The sequence below is a fragment of the Dermochelys coriacea genome, chromosome 26, assembly GCF_009764565.3.
Source record: "Dermochelys coriacea isolate rDerCor1 chromosome 26, rDerCor1.pri.v4, whole genome shotgun sequence".
NCBI lineage: Eukaryota > Metazoa > Chordata > Testudines > Dermochelyidae > Dermochelys > Dermochelys coriacea.
The window spans coordinates 614,269-635,030 of NC_050093.1; positions in this window are offsets into that span (position 1 = coordinate 614,269).

Below are 20,762 nucleotides of genomic sequence, written 5' to 3' on the forward strand. Positions count from 1 at the left end.
CACAGTGTCCACCCCATGGCACAGTATATGGCATGGTCCCCCCCATGTCAGTCTATGGCACGGTCCCCCCATGGCACAGTCTATGGCACAGTGTCCACCCCATGGCACGGTCTGTGGCACGGCCCCCCTCAAGTCACAGTCTATGGCACGGTCCCCCCCCGTGGCACAGTCTATGGCACGGTCTCCCCTCCCCATGTCACAGTCTTTGGCACGGTGTCCCCCCCATGGCACGGTCTATGGCACGGTCCCCCACATGGCATGGTCAATGGCACGGTCCCCCCCCATGTCACAGTCTATGGCACGGTCCCCCCATGTCACAGTCTATGGCACGGTCCCCCCCATGGCACAGTCTATGGCATGGCCCCACCTCCCCATGGCACGGTGTCCCCCCCATGGCACGGTCTATGGCACAGTCCCCCCCCATGGCACAGTCTATGGCACAGTGTCCACCCCATGGCACGGTCTGTGGCACGGCCCCCCTCAAGTCACAGTCTATGGCACGGTCCCCCCCCGTGGCACAGTCTATGGCACGGTCTCCCCTCCCCATGTCACAGTCTTTGGCACGGTGTCCCCCCCATGGCACGGTCTATGGCACGGTCCCCCACATGGCATGGTCAATGGCACGGTCCCCCCCCATGTCACAGTCTATGGCACGGTCCCCCCATGTCACAGTCTATGGCACGGTCCCCCCCATGGCACAGTCTATGGCATGGCCCCACCTCCCCATGGCACGGTGTCCCCCCCATGGCACGGTCTATGGCACAGTCCCCCCCCATGGCACGGTCTATGGCACGGTCCCCCTCTATGGCATGGTGTCCCCCCCATGTCACGGTCTATGGCACGGTGTCCCCCCCATGGCATGGTCTATGGCACGGTCCCCCCCCATAGCACGGTCTATGGCACGGTCCCCCCCATGGCACAGTCTATGGCATGGCCCCACCTCCCCATGGCACGGTGTCCCCCCCATGGCACGGTCTATGGCACGGTCCCCCCCCATGGCACGGTCTATGGCACGGTCCCCCTCTATGGCACGGTGTCCCCCCCATGTCACAGTCTATGGCACGGTCCCCCCCCGTGGCACGGTCTATGGCATGGTCCCCCCCATGTCAGTCTATGGCACGGTCCCCCCTATGGCACGGTCTGTGGCACAGTGTCCCCCCCCATGTCACAGTCTATGGCACGGTGTCCCCCCCATGGCACGGTCTATGGCACGGCCCCCCCATGGCACAGTCTGTGGCACGGTGTCCCCCCATAGCACGGTCTATGGCACGGTCCCCCCCGGGACACGGTCTGTGGCACAGCCCCCCCCATGGCACAGTCTATGGCACAGTGTCCACCCCATGGCACGGTCTGTGGCACGGTCCCCCCCCATGGCACGGTCTATGGCACGGTCCCCCCCCCATAGCACGGTCTATGGCACGGCCCCGCCTCCCCATGGCACGGTCTATGGCACGGTCCCCCTCTATGGCACGGTGTCCCCCCCATGTCACAGTCTATGGCACGGTCCCCCCCCATGGCAGGGTCTATGGCACGGTCCCCCCCCATAGCACGGTCTATGGCACGGCCCCGCCTCCCCATGGCACAGTCTATGGCACGGTCCCCCCCCGTGTCACGGTCTATGGCACGGTGTCCCCCCATGGCACGGTCTATGGCACGGGGTCCCCCCCATGTCACGGTCTATGGCACGGGGTCCCCCCCATGTCACGGTCTATGGCATGGTCAGCCCCCGTGGCATGGTCTATGGCACGGCCCTGCCTCCCCATGGCACGGTCTATGGCAAGCCCTCCCTTTAACTATGGCACTGTCTGTGGCACGGTCCCCCCCCCATGGCACAGTTTATGGCACGGCCCCCCCCCCGTGGCATGGTCTATGGCATGGTGTCCCCCCCCATGGCACAGTCTATGGCAAGCCCTCCTCTTAACTATGGCACGGTCTGTGGCACGGTCCTCCTATATGGCACGGTCTAGGCACAGTCCCCCCCACATGGCACGGTCTATGGCAAGCCCTCCACCCCGTGGCACGGTATATGGCACGGTCCCCCCTCGTGGCACGGTCTATGGCAAGCCCTCCCCTCCCCATGACACGGTCTATGGCATGGTTCCACCTCCCTATGGCACGGTCCCTCCCTCCCACCCCCCCGGCACGGTCTATGGCATGGACCTTTCCACCTGTGGCACTCTCAGTGGCAATCTCTCCCTGCCCGTGACACAGTCTGTGGCACTGTCCTTTTCCCCCCATGGCCCAGTCTCTGTGGCAAAGCCCCATATTCTCTTGGTGTGACCCCTTACCTGAGAGACGCATTTGAAAGATGGATGCAGACGGATAATATGATTATCTAGCTGGGTTACTCCACTCCCTCCCTCCCTTTGATTTTGATCAATTTCCATGTTTGCACTGGCAGGACATTTAATAAACGTAATATTTAAGCATTAAGAAATGTAATAATTACTTTTCAAAGTGCAATGGGAATAGAGGCTGCAATTCACAACAGTGTCAGAAACAATCATGTTTGATTATAATAGTATTTAATAATTTCTTATTGTTTTATTTCTAATGTGACATCGATTTTTTTTAAAAAAAATCGCTTCAGAGCCGATACTGGCTACTATAGGCCAGTATGCCTAACCTCAGCATGCAGAAAATTGGTTAAAACTATAGTAAAGAGCAGAATTATCTCACACATAGGTGAATGTGATTTGTTGGGGAAGAGTCAACATGGCATTTGTAAAGGGAAATCATATCTCACCATTCTATTATAATTCTTTGAGGGGTCTACAAACATGGAAAAGTATGAACCTGTTGATATAGTGCACTTGGACTTTCAGAAAGCTATTGACAAGGTGTCTTGCCAAAGTCTCATGGGATAAGAGGGAAGGTCCTCTCATGGATCCAGAAACTGGTTTAAAAACAGGAAACAAAGGGTACGAATAAATGGTCAGTTTTCACAGTGGAGAATGGTAAACAGCGAGGTCCCCCAAGAATCTGTACTGAGACCAGTGCTGTTCAACATACTGTACTCATAAATGCCCTGGAAAAAGGAGTAAACAGTGAGGTGGCAAAGTTTGCAGACGATACAAAATTACTCAAGATAGTTAAGTCCAAAGCAGACTGTAAATAGTTACAATTGGATCTCAGAAAACTGGGTGACTGGGCAACAAAATGGCAGATGAAATTCAATGTTGATAAATGCAAAGTAATGCACATTGGCAAACTTAATCCCAACTATATATACAAAATGATGGGGTCTAAATTAGCTGTTACCACTCAGGAAAGAGATCTTGGAGTCATAGCATCATAGAATTGGAAGGGACCTCAGGAGGTTATCGAGTCCAGTCCCTGCACTCATGGCAGGGCTAAGTATTATCTAGACCATTCCTGACAGGTGTTTGTCTAACCTACTCTTAAAAATCTTCAATGACAGAGATTCCACAGACTCTCTAGACAATTTATTTCAGTGCTTAACCACCCTGGCACTTAGAAAGTTTTTCCTAATGTCCAACCTAAATCTCCCTTGCTGCAATTTAAGCCCATTGCTTCTTGTCCTATCCTCAGAGGTTAAGAAGAACAATTCTTCTCCCTCCTCCTTGTAACAACCTTTTATGTTTTTGAAAACTGTTATAATGTCCCTCTCAGTCTTCTCTTTTCCAGACTAAACAAACCCAATTTTTTCAATCTTCCCTCGTAGGTCATGTTTTCAATACCTCTAATAATTTTTGTTGCTCTTTTCTGAACATTCTCCAATTTGTCCACTTCTTTCCTGAAATGTGAACGTCTGCTCAATGTGCAGCAGCAATCAAAAAAGCTTATTTTAGGAACTGTTAAGATAGGATAGATAATAAGACAGTAAATATCATAATACCATTGTATAATTCCATGGCACGCTCATACCTTGAAGACTGCATGCCATTTTGATTGCCCCATCTCAAAAAATATATATTAGAAAGGCAACAAAAGTGATAAGTGGGATGGCGCAGCTTCCGTATAAGGAGAGATTAAAAGAGGGAGACTATTCAGCTTGGCAAAGAGATGACTGAGAGGGGATATGATAGAGGGTTATAAAACCAAGAATGGGGTGGAGAAAATGAATAAGGAAGTGTTATTTACCTCTTCATATAACACGAGGGGTCACCTGATGAAATTAATAGGTAGCAGGTTTAAAACAAACAAAAGGAAGTACATCTGTGCACAATGCACAGCCAACCTGTGGAACTCGTTGCCAGGGGATGTGAAGGCCAAAAGTATAACTGGGTTCAAAAAGAATTTGCAAAGTTCCTGGAGGATACATCCATCAATGGATATTAGCCAAGATGGTCAGGGATGCAATTCCGTGCTCTGGGTATTCCTAAGCTTCTGACTGCCAGAAGCTGGGACTGGATGATAAGGAACAGATCACTTGATAATTTCCCTGTTCGGTTCATTCCCTCTGATGTATCTGGTACTGACCTTTGTCAGAAGACAGGAGACTGGGCTAGATGGACTATTGGCCTGGCCCAGTGTGGCCATTCTTATGTTCTTATCAAGCATGCTATGACACTGACGATTTTTCTGGAACCATAGGGAGCACTCACAGACACAGGGATGCCATACCATGCATTGTGGGCCATGTGGAAGAAGGCATGGAAGCAGTTACTTAAAAAGCTGACAAACAGAAAGTTGAGGCAAAGCAGTGTGGATGGGGTGGGAATGGTGTGAAGCTGAACAAGGGAAGATAAGTAGGGAGAGGGCAGTGTTTCTCAATGGCTGGTTTGTGGACCGGCGCCAGTCTACGAGATTTCCCTGACACAGTTAAGGAAGGCAGCAAGCCAGTCCCTGATATCAGAACGGTTGAGAAATGCTGATACAGAGTATGGAAGGTGGTCACAAGCAGTTTGAATCTGAAGGAATAGCAGATGAGCAGCCAATGGAGGGATTTGAGTAGGGGAGTGATATGATCAAAATGGCAATCAGGGAAGGTGACATTAATGACTACATTCAGTCGTGCCAACCCAACCGTTCAAAATTCATGAGTCAGGCCCCATAAATCATGAGATCTTCAAATTTTATTGAATAATTATTTTGGGGTTTTTTTATTTGTCTTTCACTTTTTGATTCTTTAGGGTCATGTTTTTCCGCTTTTCTCTGCAACCACAAGATCTGGAAATGTTTTTTTAAATGAAAGTGGAGACTCTCCCATAATTACATAACTGTAGGAGCCGGAGCTTTAAACCACCAAATGTTGTGAGACTTGTAATAAAATCACGAGAACTTTGAACGCCGTGTTTTTGGTATGGACTAAAGGGACTGGGAGCCAATGACTGGGAATGAGGAAACCAGAGAGGAGGTTGTTGCAGTGGTTGAGGTAGGATACAACGATTTGGCTTTGGGAATAAAAGGATGGATCTCAGAGAGATTAAGCAGGAAGGAGTGTCAGGATTTGAACACAGCCTGGATCCAGACCCATTCTCTCTTTCTCAATAGGACTCAGGACATACTTGAATTTTTTAAAGACATTTTCCCTATCTGTAAAATCAGATTATTGACTACTATTGATATTTTCATCTATTAAAACTGATAGCTTTCAAGTCCGTCATACCTGGGCACCTTTGCTTGTTTTGTTCCTTCATTTCCAGTTTGTAGCAACGTTCTGAGCTGCACTGTAAATATCATCATCTCTATTGATTATGATATTCATATCTTGCTGTAAATCAACCCCTAGCTTCAGACACTCTTGAAGTGTTCTCCTTGCTTTGAAAACATCATCATTAGCATGCCTGATATTACAACATCTGTTCTCTCCCATTAAAACACTCTTTTCATAACATTACACATTTCCATTACGGCATAAAGATGCCGTGGCAGAACAGAGCTTGACTCTTGACCTACTTTCCTGATACTTAACTGCTTTCTTGTGCCTTTTAAATTCTGAATTATGACCTTTTGGTTATGGCACAGACAAATTGGCCAACTGCAACAAAATCCTGTTTTGTGAAAGAAAGTGCTTTGGTTGCATAGACTCATGCTTCATTTAACCAGATGTTTGCAAAGAATACTCTTCGTACTAATTGATATTAAAAATACCCCCAGGAACATGGATATCTGGATTTTTATAGCCCCTCCTCTGGTTGTTTTTGACACACATTCAGTTGTTTGGTGCTCTACTCAACAGCTTCTACTAAAATACATTTTTTTACTTATTCTACGCACAATGTGCCTGGATGACATGGTGGTACGTGTAATAAATAATAAATGTGCTTCCTCTGGATTGTGGGCTGAAATGATTTCTGAGGATGAAAGATATGAGAAATTCACATCCTTTAATAATTAGCACAGTGTGAAGAGTGTACATTTAGCTGCGATAGCAGTGGAGGACAGGAATGGATCGTCTGCAAAAAAAAAAAATTGTCTAAGTTCCCAATTCTTTTAAAAAAAAACTATTCTGTTTGGCCATAGGCCAAGAAACACTGTTTTCCAAGAGAAATACACATCCTGCAGTCCCTTAAACCTTCTCACATTGCTTCTAAAGTAAAAAGCAAACACAGGAAATCTCGATGTTTGAAATGTCAGTGGAATTCAGATGAAAGTGAACCATAAATGCCCTCTGGATGGTCTTTATGTTTGATATATTGAACTCCATCCAGCTTTCTGTGGACACTTTTTCTAGGAAAGTTGATAGAGATTGGCCATGGTGTCTGTGGCCATAAAGTCCCGTCTCCACGTTGCTGTGCAACATCTTGTGTCCCATTTGCGCTCTGGCTGTCACCTTTTTTACCCAGAGGGGGCTGCATATATGGGGTGATATAATGTAGTTATCAGAAGAGAGAGAATTGGGGAAGTGCTTGAGGCTCGTTAGATGGAATGTGCTGTATAAATGTAAAATATTACTGTATTAGATGTTACAATAAAGGGTCAGATCTCAGAGAGATGTTCACTTAATTACTGGCTCATTGACTCATACTGATCCGTCTGTATAAGTGTGATCAGTGTTCAGGTAACAGGAGTAAGAACTGATTTAAATTTCATGTAGGTAATTGTACAAGTTTTGCTGCATATATGTACTACAGTGTCACCATATTCATCACCTGCAAAAGGAATGCTCAAGAAAGAGCAGTCTTTATGTAGGATGCTGTGGCCCCAATCAACCTTTGCCAAGGGCTGCCAATGAGTTTTCTTCAAACTTCTCATGTGAGTGGAGCTCTCACACTAGCTGGTTGATGTACCATACTAGTTGTCATTCAGCATGCAGTCCCACACAGGAGGTTTCTTAACTCAACCTTTATCTTCATAAGGAACATTATGGGATGTACACATGTTCTGAATAGGAAAACGGGCTCACTGCCCTTGTCAAATGAGCTAAATCCTGCCCTAGTTGTGTGAGCAGAATTTGGGCTCTTAATTTTGCAGGGGGGTTGATAGTGGAAAACAAGCATATTGCTGAGCTGTGGCCCCAGGCAGCCATGAAGTCTTCTTGGAAGCCAAACATTATAAAGGTTCTGGCCCCTCTGCTCCCTAACTCACCAACCAGTCCCCTGTTACCACCAAGGAAACTATCACTGTCCTCTTTTTTTTTTCTTTTCAATTTACATTTTCAAGGGACATTTCATCAGTACCCTTTTCTCTCAACCTTGTTTTTCTGCTTTGCCCTTGAAACTGCAGGACCCTTTACTGGCACTGCTTTGTTCTTCTCTGCATAGTTGGTTTGTACAGATGCACCCCTCCCCAAAGATGCTTCTTTGCAGGCGTTGTGTGTATTCCTAAATTGTTTTACTGGTGTTTTTAGACATATTTAGCATGGGGCTGTTTATACCTAATACCCCATTCTGCCCCAGGAGACTGGTTTAGAGATGCACACAGATTCCACAGCCTCTAGTAGGCCAGGAAGAAAACATTTTGTTTTCCAGAAACAATCCCTCCAACTTTAGCAAGTGAGTTCAAGAAACTCACCATATGACCAGAGAGCCCAGATCTGTCACAGTGATGACTGAAACCCAGAGACAAATCGTGTCTCAGCTATATTTTGTGTTTGTTTTATAAGACCTCCTGTGTCAGATGCCTTCTAATGCCAAAGATTGTCTTCTTGGGCTCAGAGGAGTTGCTGTATTTGGAGAGTAAAGAGAGGCCAAGACCTCTGAAAGCTTCAAGAAGGGATTGGACATTTCTATTGAGAACACTCATATCCAGCATTATAATAACAGGTTGCAGAGTAGCAGCCGTGTTAGTCTGTATTTGCAAAAAGAAAAGGAGTACTTGTGGCACCTTAGAGACTAACAAATTTATTTGAGCATAAGCTTTCGTGAGCTACAGCTCACTTCATTGGATGCATCCGATGAAGTGAGCTGTAGCTCATGAAAGCTTATGCTCAAATAAATTTGTTAAGTCTCTAAGGTGCCACAAGTACTCCTTTTCTTTCAGCATTATAATAGTTAATGCTAAAAAGACTTTTTAAGGAGTTAAAAACCTCATTCTTCAGGGCCAAAGCCAACCTCTAACTACTAAGCCTTAGGAGGAGATCTGCCCTAAATGGATCTGTTAGTTCTGATCCAGTCTGGCAATTCCTAGCTTCTGAGGTAAGGAGTTTTCCTCTTTCATTATCCCATCCCAAGAGCACTCTACCCAGCTCGCTCTTCCACACTCCTTCAATAAAAAGGAGAACTCACTTCCCCTTTTGCTGAGTTATAGTTTCTGTATAGGGAGTGAATAAGGCACTGCTGATGTAATGCTGGGTTCTGAGCCTCATCTTTAAAACTCCCAAAGTCCTTTTCAAGATAGATCTTTGCCCCCCCCCCCCCCCAGCACTTCATCCTATTTAATAGGTTCTGCTGTTTGCAGATAGCCATGGGACTAGCCATATGGATTTAATAAGAATGTTTTCAGTATCTCCTATGTTGTCTCCTACATCATATAGAAAGATGTGTCAAACACATTTAATTAGAAACAGATGGAAATGAATCCTTATCTTGGAAATGAATCCTTATCAATTAACTGCCCAGAGCTGTCTGGGCAACTTTTCATCATGTAGGTAATTATTAAAATCCCAAAGCTGTTTGGTCTCCTATTCAGACTCACATTAGTCTGTTGGTGTCCCAGTGACTTGGTGTCCCAGTGTGACACCAAGTGTTGCCTGCTCAATTTCTAGTGTCTGATCCTCTGCCATTGCCATTGAGCAGGGGATTGGACTAGATGACCTCCTGAGGTCCCTTCCAACCCTAATATTCTGTGATTCTATGGTGTTAAAGGGAGTTTTGCCATTAACTTCATGGGAGCAGGATTGGGACCTAAGTTTCTTTCTCAGGGTTAGAAAGCAGCAAATAAACAGCTCCCATTGTCTCCCTGTGCTGCTGAGAATGTCAGCAACTGACATGCAAATAGTCTACATGAAACTCCACCACAGAGCCTCACAGGCTTGTGAAAATATTCACTCTCCAGGCTGTTACTGCCCAGAGTGTTAATTTCATTGTGTTTTCTTAGGAAGCTGAGCTGGTGGGAACAGATTGGCATTTGCTCCAAAATTATTCCAAGTTTATTTTGCTGATAAACATATGATAATTTCCAGGCCCATTAACCTTTGACCTTCATACTCCTGCTTTTGCTAGATGCAAGCAGGGTCAAAGGTTATTTAGTATAAGGAAACCATGAAAACTAGTTATGAGAGCTGGCAATCAGCAAGAAAAATCATCTCTGTGAGTTTTAGACTAGAATTTTGCATCCACTGTATTCACATCCATTTTTATTCACTTTATATTAAAATTAATCAGAACAAATGATTGTGCAAAGTACATTTCAGGCTAGTAGCTGAAATCACAAATTTGTGGTGAAGCAAAATTTGTTTGGGGCAGAAATAGTTTATGAAGGTTAGATTACACACTCATGAAACATATTGCCATGTGACTTAGTGTGACACAACTCAAATAAAAAGAAAAGGAGTACTTGTGGCACCTTAGAGACTAACAAATTTATTAGAGCATAAGCTTTCGTGAGCTACAGCTCACTTCATCGGATGCATTTGGTGCAAAAACAGAGGAGAGATTTATATACACACACAGAGAACATGAAACAATGGGTTTATCATACACACTGTAAGGAGATGATAAACCCATTGTTTTATGTTCTCTGTGTGTGTATATAAATCTCTCCTCTGTTTTTTCCTCCAAATGCATCCGATGAAGTGAGCTGTAGCTCACGAAAGCTTATGCTCTAATAAATGTGTTAGTCTCTAAGGTGCCACAAGTACTCCTTTTCTTTTTGCGAATACAGACTAACACGGCTGCTACTCTGAAACAACTCAAATAGTGAACATTCGAGGGAATACTTGTGGTGACCAGTTCCTCAGCTCATGGTCTGGTGTTGCTTGCACCAACAACTGATGATTGTAAACACCAAGGAAATTTATAAAAGCTACAGTCTGTTCACAGACAAACCCTACATAAGAAAAGGGACAAAAAGTCACAGAATTACTTGTTTCTTGTGAACTGTTTGCTCAGCTCCACATAAACCTGATTGCACCAAAACTTCCCCTCCTACCACTTCCTCTGGTTCTGCCACAATAACCCACTCGGTCTTTTGAAAGCTTATTATGTTGTGGGAATGTTTCTATTCATTAAGGTCCTGATCCAAAACCCACTGAAAGACTGCCATGGACTCAGTGACAGCTGGATCATACTGCTCGTTTCAAACTCTCTTGTCTTAACAATAACACGGTATTCTCAAGAAGCTCTGTACATCTAAACCCTGGAACAAGGTTTTAGCCATTTTAGCTAGTTTTAGTTGGTGTTCGCTGGAACATTTGCAGCTCTCTGTCACCTTGATCTGCAGCACTTTTAAAACCACTTTTTACACTCAAAATATAATAAAAATGATAACGTGAAGCAGTTGGGAAACCTCAAGTTCTCACAGGGGAAACATACTGCACTTCCTACATAGCTGCTGCATATCCCTTCCAGAGGCAAGGTAATTATTGAAAGAGCTTTCTCTGATATTCCATACACTCTGCCATGTGCCCACATCCGATGAAGTGAGCTGTAGCTCACGAAAGCTTATGCTCTAATAAATTTGTTAGTCTCTAAGGTGCCACGGGTACTCCTTTTCTTTTTGCGAATACAGACTAACACGGCTGCTACTCTGAAAAGTATCATTAGTTCACCTTTTTAATGTATTAAAATAGGCTTCTCTGGATAGTCAATAGGTGGCACTCTTCCCCTCCAAGTGAGTAATGATCTGATGCCCCACATGATGTTAGGGGGCACATTGCTGCTGAATCGGCAGTCTTTGAGAGGGGATGCAAAACTGGACTGTGGACCCTTGGGACTTCTGCAAGAGCAAGCATGTTAACCCTGATGCCCAGGCCAAATTCCACTTTGGGTAATTACATCCTGCCTTTGTAAATTCTCCCTGGAGTTTCATATGATACAGTATTCTTCTTCACTCCCTCTTGGAATTGCTTTTCTGAAGCAGTCACTATTAAATACCTGTGCTGTTCTGCCCTAAAGGTAGCTGCACATTGCTGCTGGGAGTAATGGTTGTGATCCCTGTATAGTGTACCTACTATGTAAAACCTTTGGGTTCCTTTGAGTTGGAAGATATTATTAATTATCATTATTATACAGTATCAGATATTGGTGGTTTTCTTCTGACACATACAATTACTGCAGTTAAAATTAAATGCAAGATTATTTGAAGCTAGCTAGGAGACCCTAGAAGTGTCAATCAGAGGAGAATGAAGATGTTCCCCATCCATATGGAACTTCTGAGGGTCCTACAGGGTATTTTCTCTTTGCATGTACAGGTGTCACGTTACCAAGCTGATTCAGAGCTGAAGAGACAGGGTTGAAAGAGCAAGAGTACATTTTCCAGAACCCCTGGGAGCCCAGCATGGATATGTTCTGGGTAACAGGAAATTACATTTGCCCAGAGATAGTTTAGTTTGAAAGCTGTTTATATAGTGGGAAAATCCATATGCTACAGCTAAATGGGATCTGGATTTAATGACATTATTTAGAAACATTTTAACTAAACAAAAATGTAAGACAAGAGTGAGTGAGTCTTCCCGGGACATGGAATGCTTCTGTTTAGTATAACAAGTGTAAATGTGGCCTCCACAAAACCTCGGAGAGAGGGCAGTGCCCTCTCAGCAAATTAAAAGACCGGGAAAACAAGAAAATGAGGGAAAGAGTTGAAAATTTTAGAGCTTTCTATGTTAAGTGGTGGATGTGGGGTTAAAACAAAATAGCCTCAGAATACTGCATGCCTGAAGCCCCACTCATCAACAAACAGTGTTTAAGTCACACAGGAGAGATAATGGGACTGAACATTTTTGCAAGACCTGTTGGCCACTTATTTAATGCATGTTCGTGTTAATTAACAAAGTATTTACAAAGAACTCCTGTAGAACCTTGTGCTAATAGAGATACACAACACCCCATCCCTTCCTCCCCCAACCTCCACAGCAGGGAGTAGTTCTGTAATTTGCCTACCAAGAAAAATCATCTAGAATCTTTTCTTTTCATTTCATGTATTGAACGCTTGAAGTATGAGGTGGTGACACATTTGGCTGCCTCTTCAAATGTGCACTCAGAAATAGCTGTGATAGGACTTGACCTTTCTGGCTCCCAGTCTGATTCAGGCAGAGTATGTCACAGATGGAATGCACTGTGCCCCAGAGGAAGAAAGGTGACCACCCTATGCACTAAGACTGGTTACCATCCAGACAAAGGGCCACAGGACTCACAGTGTTAATGAATCCTGGCACCTGCTTTACGAGTTTGAGGAAAGCTGATCAGATAGTGACAATTAGTGGAAATTTGGAAAGAAAAAAATAAGATGAAAGATATGGCAGGTGCACATAGTTTAGGTTGTTAATTATTCAGTATTATTCCTAAACACTAATCCAGAGCTAATAAGGGGTTTTACCCTGAAACTGTGGGTAATTTTGGTTCTTCTGGAAGTAAGACACTGATTGCATAGATTGCATAAGCACCTAAAGAGATTTAACCCCCGTGCCCAGCCTCCCTGAGCTGTGACTGCCAAGAGTGGATGTTTGTCTGATGATAGAGAAAGAAGCCTTCTGTGGATTAAGTAGAGGTCATTAAATTCATTTCACTGGTGACCTAATGTGTACATGACCTTCCTGTCCAGGTGTCAGACTAACTCACTGTGTCCCCTAGGCATCTATCTGCACTAATATTGACCAGAAATCACTAGGTCTGTTCTATTCATGCTCATATTCACACAACAGCTCAAAACCAGTGATGGTTACCACTTTGTTCTAACATGGAGCTTTATCATCGCCATCTATAAATAATTTTCCATGGTATTGCTGACATAAGAGCTGGGCTCTCTAGTCCACTTCTCATTGGAGCTGGGTTTCTTTGCTCATCTAACTTCCTCCATCACATAAGGGGAATTCAGCTGTCTTGTAAAGTTTTCCTCCATTAAGAAGTATTGCTGAAGCATTATAGAAATTAGAGATGGCAAATCAAAAGCTACTGAGAAACCACAAGATGGCTTACTAGAGGCCACCAGACAATGATCAGGCTCTTGGACTGATATCCTCTTCCTCTTGGAAGGAGGGGGAGGTCTAGCTTGAGCCATAATTGAGCGTTTTTGGCTAAGCCATGCCTGTATAATCGGCAGTCTTAGTTCCATGGTTCATTAGTCAGACCCCAGATGGCCTTTTGTCTTTGCTTTTTCTGGGGTTCTTTTTCTCCCTTGGAAGTTGTGAAATCACAAGGCATCTGAAGATATTATTCTAAGGTTAGGAAATTAGCTAATCAGTGAAATGCTTACTAAGATAATTATTGGAAACCATTATTTGGTGCAAAAATCATGGGTGATTACGTTTTATTATTATTGTTTCCTCTCCTCCCCCAATGGCAGTTACACCTCCCTGTTTGTCATCCCTGCATAATTGCTGCAGTGCGTTTGTCCAGTTGCTGGCAACGCTCAGATCAAAATGGCTGCTCAGCGGGATGTGTTGGCAGGCTGTTCAAACTTCCGGTAATGTGCAGGGTGGATGGTCGAGTTTTCTCACGCTGCACCACGGGCAAAAAGCTAGAGCAGCTACATTTCAGGAGGGCATTAGGGAGTCCGGGCTCAGGTCTGTGTGCTGTAGTGGAGATGCCAGAACCCCAGGTTTGAGACCCAGCTAAAACAGCCTTAACCTAGGGTCAACAATTGGCATAGAGGCTAAATCCGTGGTTTATCTAATCCAGCATCTGCTGACTCAAATACCACTCACCCTAGGCTTACACTGTAGTGTAGACATTCATTTATAGTCTATCAGAGGGGCTGGTTGGGCTCTTGGAGAGTTTGAAGTCCCTATACATTTTGTATCTGTTACCACTGTATCTCTTTACTAACTAACTTTTATCCCTCTTCTTGCTGCCTTCTGTAGGAGATTGTATTGTTATTAAAAATAATAGGAATAAAGTTAGAAAAAGCAGGAAAATGCCTTTATCGTAGGGAATCATTATACTTTTCTTTTTGCTTTAATACATCTTGACGCCCCCTTGCTCCAGCTCTGAGGCTTTAATAAAAGAGCAATTTATTACAACCCATTATAAACAGCAAGTCATGTTGGGACTTAGAGACATTTCTTCCAGATTCATGTTTCAGTGCCTTTGTTTGGAGCTCTACTGAACAACTGATAGCCTAGAAACCTCTGCTTAATTACAGGTGTCCATTCCCATGCCCACTGCCTCTTTCCTTCTCAGCATCAGAAGGCTCAGTGCAGAACCAGGTACAGTATCAATTACATGATGCTTTCTCATGCAGCTTTTGTATTAAATACAGGCAAATGAAGAAAGCTAGCTGTCTGGCTGGCTACACAGCCACTAATGGGGCTGATCCGGGATTACTCTGGACTTCTGGGCCAGTAGAAGCAAAACATTTTGGGCTGGTCAGTTGCATTATTTGTATAACTCTGACACAATGCACAATGGTGTTCAGGGCATGAATTGAAGAGACTCCTTGAGCCAAAGAGCTTACAATCTAAAAGATGATGTATAGCAAACAGGTCACAGGCTTAACTCAAACCCAAACTTCTCCATCATGCAAAGTCTTTGGATCTGGTGTTGAGGTTCAAGTGCCATCTCTGATTTATTTTTAGGAGCACCCCCTGGTGGGATGATGGCAGCATAATGCTTTGTGCAGCTTGGACAGTCCTGTATCTATGGCAAAACCCATGGAACTGAACAGAACACCAGCCCAGCTGGTCTCAAAGAGAAACAGATTGGATGTCTGTCTAAAAGATATGCTCTAGGTCACCAGAAGTCACTCAATAGTGCTTGATAATGTTCACCTATATTACAGGTAAGAATAACTCCCTGCTCTGCTGGAATCACTGGAGGACATTTTATTGGCTGTGTTATGCAGGAGGTTGGACTACACAATCAAATGATCCCTTCTGGCCTTAAACTCTATGAATCAAGTTTGTGTGGAATAATCATTAATATAGCTGAAAGGAGAGGCATTGTAGCTTACGCTGTAAAGAACTTCACAACAGTAGCAGTCCAGGCGCCAGGAGATCAGAAGGATAGAGATGCACAAGACTGTTTAGATCACCCTCAACAAATGACAGAAATGTGGGGCAGCTTTGCTTCCTGGTCAGGAGACAATGCTGCAGACCTAGGCATGGGTGGGCAGGGACTCCCAAGAGCTTTTCAGAAACTCTCCTGGAGAAGTTTGCGGCCCTTAGCTCCATGAAGGTGAACCTCTTTGGCTCCTTGACAGCCCTTATCTGAAAACTGTCTCAATTTCAGATCAGAACACTTAACAAGTGTTAATGGAAATGGAGGTCCTCTGCTCATTTGGAATTATAGAGTTATGGGAGTCAGGGGAGGATATGATAATATATTTATCTGCTTAAGACCCAGGAAGAAAACTTATCCTAAGTCACTTCACTGGCCAGGAATTCACCCAGGATTCTAGACTGAAATTTGCTGATAGAAACACTTTTGTTTCAGGTTTCAGAGTAGCAGCCGTGTTAGTCTGTATTCTCAAAAAAGAAAAGGAGTACTTGTGGCACCTTAGAGACTAACAAATTTATTTGAGCATAAGCTTTCGTGAGCTACAGCTCACTTCATCGGATGCATTCGGGTGAATGCATCCGATGAAGTGAGCTGTAGCTCACAAAAGCTTATGCTCAAATAAATTCATTAGTCTCTAAGGTGCCACAAGTACTCCTTTTCACTTTTGTTTCATATTTTGTTGAAGTTGAATGTTGCACAGTTCGGAGAACATGTGTTTTTTCTCCCAAAACTTTGTTCTGTTGCAAGCAGATGGATGAATGGACAACCCTGAAATGATTAACCCTGTGTGGGTACAGATAGCCTGCAAACCTTGTAGGGCCGCTGTAGCCTGCTGGCAGACTCACTCCTACTCATATGTGGCTTGGGCTTACTGGTCTGAGTGTCTAGCTGGGATGCATCCTGCAAAGAAGAAGAGGAGTACAGAGATCCAGTTAGTGTTCATACTTTTCATGAACCAGCAAGCACATCATCATCATCATCATCATCATCATTCCTGTAATGCCTAGTGACCCCATCTGAGATCGGGGCCCCATTGCGCTGTGTGTTTTACATAGTACGAGATGGCCTTGTCTCCAAAGATCTTAAAATCCGAATAGACAAGGTAGACAAAACATGGGAGAAAGGAATTATTCTTTTAATAGTTAATACGATGTAAGTATTGCCTTCAACATTGTTACTGTCCAAATTAATTTGGCTAATTTTGGCTAATCTTAGTTTGGCAAATCTCTAGTTACCACGGGAACAAAACTACACATTTGAATGTATTAAAAATCACACAGTAAATAAAATCACATAAAATTTCAGAAGTTGCATGTCAAGAACTTTGGGTGCATGTGTGTGTCAGAGAGCGCAATGGCCACAGACAGCTCAGCCTGTGTAACTCCCATATCTGATCGGGCCTAGATTAAAGAAGTGTGGAGTCCTTTGTGCCGTTCTGAGTGAATTTAAGATGAGGTTTCTTAACAAATTGTTGGTGCACTTGTTTGGCACATCTGCAAATGTAAATGACCAAGCCTAAGTGCCATAAAATGCAAAAGTGACTCAGCCCATCTTTTCATTAAGGAAATTCTCTTTTTCTGTTAGTTCTTGGCATCATTTTGTTAAAACACTTCATTTTTTCCCCAACATCTTTTTCATTCTTGCTGAGAAAAGGATTATGAAATTTTACAGTGCAGTAATAAACCATTATTATTTATTAAATAAGAAGGCCCTGTAAAAATAGAAGGGAAATTCAATCCAGATGCTATCTATTTCAAGGGCATTTGAATTCCAGATGTTGGTAGTAAAATGTGGTGTCTAATTCATGTTGTTGGACAGAAAATGCTCCTGGCTGGGTAACCTGCCCTTACTTATTGAGATTGTGTATTGTTTCCTGGGCCCGCCCACCTCAGGCATGTTAGAAAAAGCGACAGCATCTAACTGTGGGATTAAACTTTATTCCTGTGCTGAACATACTTTTCTGCATTTTTATGGCTCAGGGTGAGATTGTAAGCACATCCAATTGACTTAGTACTTGCTTTATGAAGGTAATAAACCAACAGCTCATAGAACCCCGCAGCCATGTTCGTACAAATGATCTGAGAGGATGAGAGCCGTGTTGGACACAGACGGTTATTCACAAATCACTAGCAAGTGTTAGGATAAAGAAAAGATCAGAGTGTGTTACCTCATTCGCCTGCACTACTCATTATTTGTGTCCCTTAAGAGGCTGCAGACGTACCCTTTTCACACTGAGGCAGTGGGTTCTACTTCACGTTTCATATTATCACTTACCCATGTTCTGAAGGGATCTTGGGCTAAGGGGAGGTACTGGATTGGTAGCCCTGGAGAGCAGTGTATTCTGCGAAGCCCTAGGCCAGGTACAGCATCAGCAGTGGTAATGCAGCATTGCCCTGCCGAGCCCCAGGCCTCCCATCAATATGCAGCATCACTGCTGTGAAGGTGCAATAATTTGACCTGCATGCTCCCTTAATATGTATATGCTGTGTGCTCTGAGAATGTCTGTAGGGCACTGTCCAGCCCGAATGTTTGCTCTGTGCCATAACCACAGTCTGTTCTGAGGGGGAATTTCCCTAGGGAGCCATTTCTGCCTTTCGTGGCTGCCCAGGACTGCTAGGGCAGGAGTCTCAAATTCTGCCCAGCCTGTTATGGAGATTGAACCCTTGGGAAATATGTGGCTGTGCCCAGCCAACTATGACCCCTGGCTGTGTGGCCCAAAGGCTTCTGCCTGCCTGGGCTCTGTTACGGGCTGAGCAGATAAAAGAGTGATTGTGGTGAGTAGAGTGGCCTAGCTCGGTGCCCTCGCTGGTCAGCTAAGACAGGAGGTGCACACTGGTTTCTCGGTAGAGAGTGCACCATTTTGGTACGTTGTGGACAGAGAATATCGCTGAATGTGGGACATCACATTCTGTCAAACCAAAGTGAGGCTTTACTGTCTCTTGGAATGTCTCTATGCAGGCCGTACCAGGGGGAAGCATGTAGGAAATGACATTCAGCATAATAGGTAAACATCTCAAACACCACGTCATCTGCTAAGGATGCTGAAAGCAGATAGTGCTGCACGGTTTGGATGCAGTGAATGGGTATTGTAGGTAGCCATGCGGTGAGAGTGGGTACTTAGTTACCACCAATGTGGGGGCATTAGAAATACCTGGATAGATAGATCCAGAGTCATTTTAGTAACAAGGGGAAATTGAATTGGTACCTGAAGGTACTGTAAGGTGTCAAATGGCCAGTATAATGGTTTGCTGGGGGAGCCCTTATGGGCACACTATATCCATAGAGATTTTGCTTCCATGAGGTCTTTTCCAGAGGAAAAGCCTTGGCCTTGAACCCTCCGATCATTGAAGAATGGACCCTGGATGCTTCAGGGTAAAGAGTCAGCAAGTCTGTCCAATTGATCAGTCACACTCTGTTTTTAGTGCCTCCCTCCCAGGACATAATACCCAACTGGGCACTGATGCGCAGGTATCCGTCTCACCACTGGAGACCCTGGTGACACAGAAGGCCTGGAAACTCCACCTAAACCTTCCTCCACTTGGTTCCATTCTGTCTTCTAGATGATGCTTGCATATAACTGTCCCACCGTTCCCACACTGGGCAAAGTCTATGGAGGCTCCATTGGTAATGATGGCAGGAGAATCTTTCTCCACTGCTGTCTGCCTCTTGTGATGCTCCATCAAGAGGAGGAGAAGGTAAAGAAACAGATGCAGGGAAACAGCTGCTTATGCCTCTGAAGTGCCTGATATGTAACAACTGAGGCTAATGGGTCTGCTCCCATTAACATAAATATTTTCCCAGGGACTGCAAAGGGAGCAGCACTGGATTGTCAAAGAGAAACCACACAAAGGTCACAAAAGAAGTTTGATAAAAAAAAATAGAAAATTTGAACAAGTTCCCGCTGAGGGATTGCCCTGAGAAGTGGATCTTCCTTTTGTTGCTTTCATCTGCTGTTTCTGTGAATATCTGCTCAACATTGAGGAGCTATTTTAATGAGGACAGGGTTGGCAAGGCTGCTGTTTATTTTCATCGTAACTGTAAAGTAGATAGATCGATAGTTGCGCCCCTCCATCGATTTCAGTGGCACTTCATGCATCTTCACCAGCAAATGGTTTGTTCCTGTATGTCTGAGAACTTCCACTATTAAATGTGTTCTGTGAAAACTTTCTAGTTCCCCTTTGCCTCCTCCTGCCTGTGTGCCTCGGAGACTTTGTTCTAAGGCATTTTCCATAGTCTGTTTGTCACATTTACAGTTTGGTGAAGATATTGCTCTTGTGTGGGTAGTTTCTGGTCAGTTGACTCCAGCTGTGAGGCATTGCCAGCACCCTGAGAGGGAGATGGCAGATTCTAACAGGGTCACCAAACACTCTGACTTTGAAGAACTTCTCCTTTTTGATGATGGATTGAGCAGTAACACAGGAAGTATGCCCAGGAACTGGTAAATAAAATACAATAAAAATCAGAAGTTTGAGCTGGAAATATCAGGGTATCTTGGCACCTACGTGCTCGGATGTTGGGTGCTTTAGAGCTGCACAGTTAGAAAGGCGTGGCTTAGCCTGCTACAAGGAATTTTCCTGGGAGGTCCCAGAACTTGGAGACCCCCCCACTAAGTCTCTCAAAGCAGAGGAAGATTGAGCACAGACCCATTGATTTGTGGATCCAAGTTCTGGCTGGCTGCAACATAGGCCAAGATAAAGTCATTCCCTTCCTGTTAGCTAGCCAGTCCTCTGAGGCACATGGGGTATCACACAAAGGAGGCAGTGGAAGTGGGATTTTAGGGCAAAGTTCTAACTGCAACAGACCTTTCTGTACAGTAATTATAAAATGCTAATGCACAATGACCAACTCTCCAGGGAGTGCTTCTTCAAAGCCCTCATGTGGCTGTGGCAGGGGACTCTTGGAGAAGTTACAACTTCAGATCAGAATCACTAGCCTAAAGATCACACAGAGTGGCTTTTAAGTGGAAATCACAGTTTTTTTCACGATGAGATGGAGCAGGAATAATCAAGTGGGGCCAGAGCAATCATTATTGTTTATCTAATTGCCAAACAGAGTTTGGTATGACAGCTAGTTTTTGCATTGTTCCACTAATTTTCCACCTCTCTTCACTATAAAGCTGGTTATGTCTGCACACCACATCACAATGAAAAACAAAACAAACATTTTTCAATGAGAGCTTTGAGAGCACCCAAAAGTGAGCTAAGCGTTTTGCAGGCAAATAAATCAACTGAGCTGTTTATAATCTAGCCAATTTACAGCTAT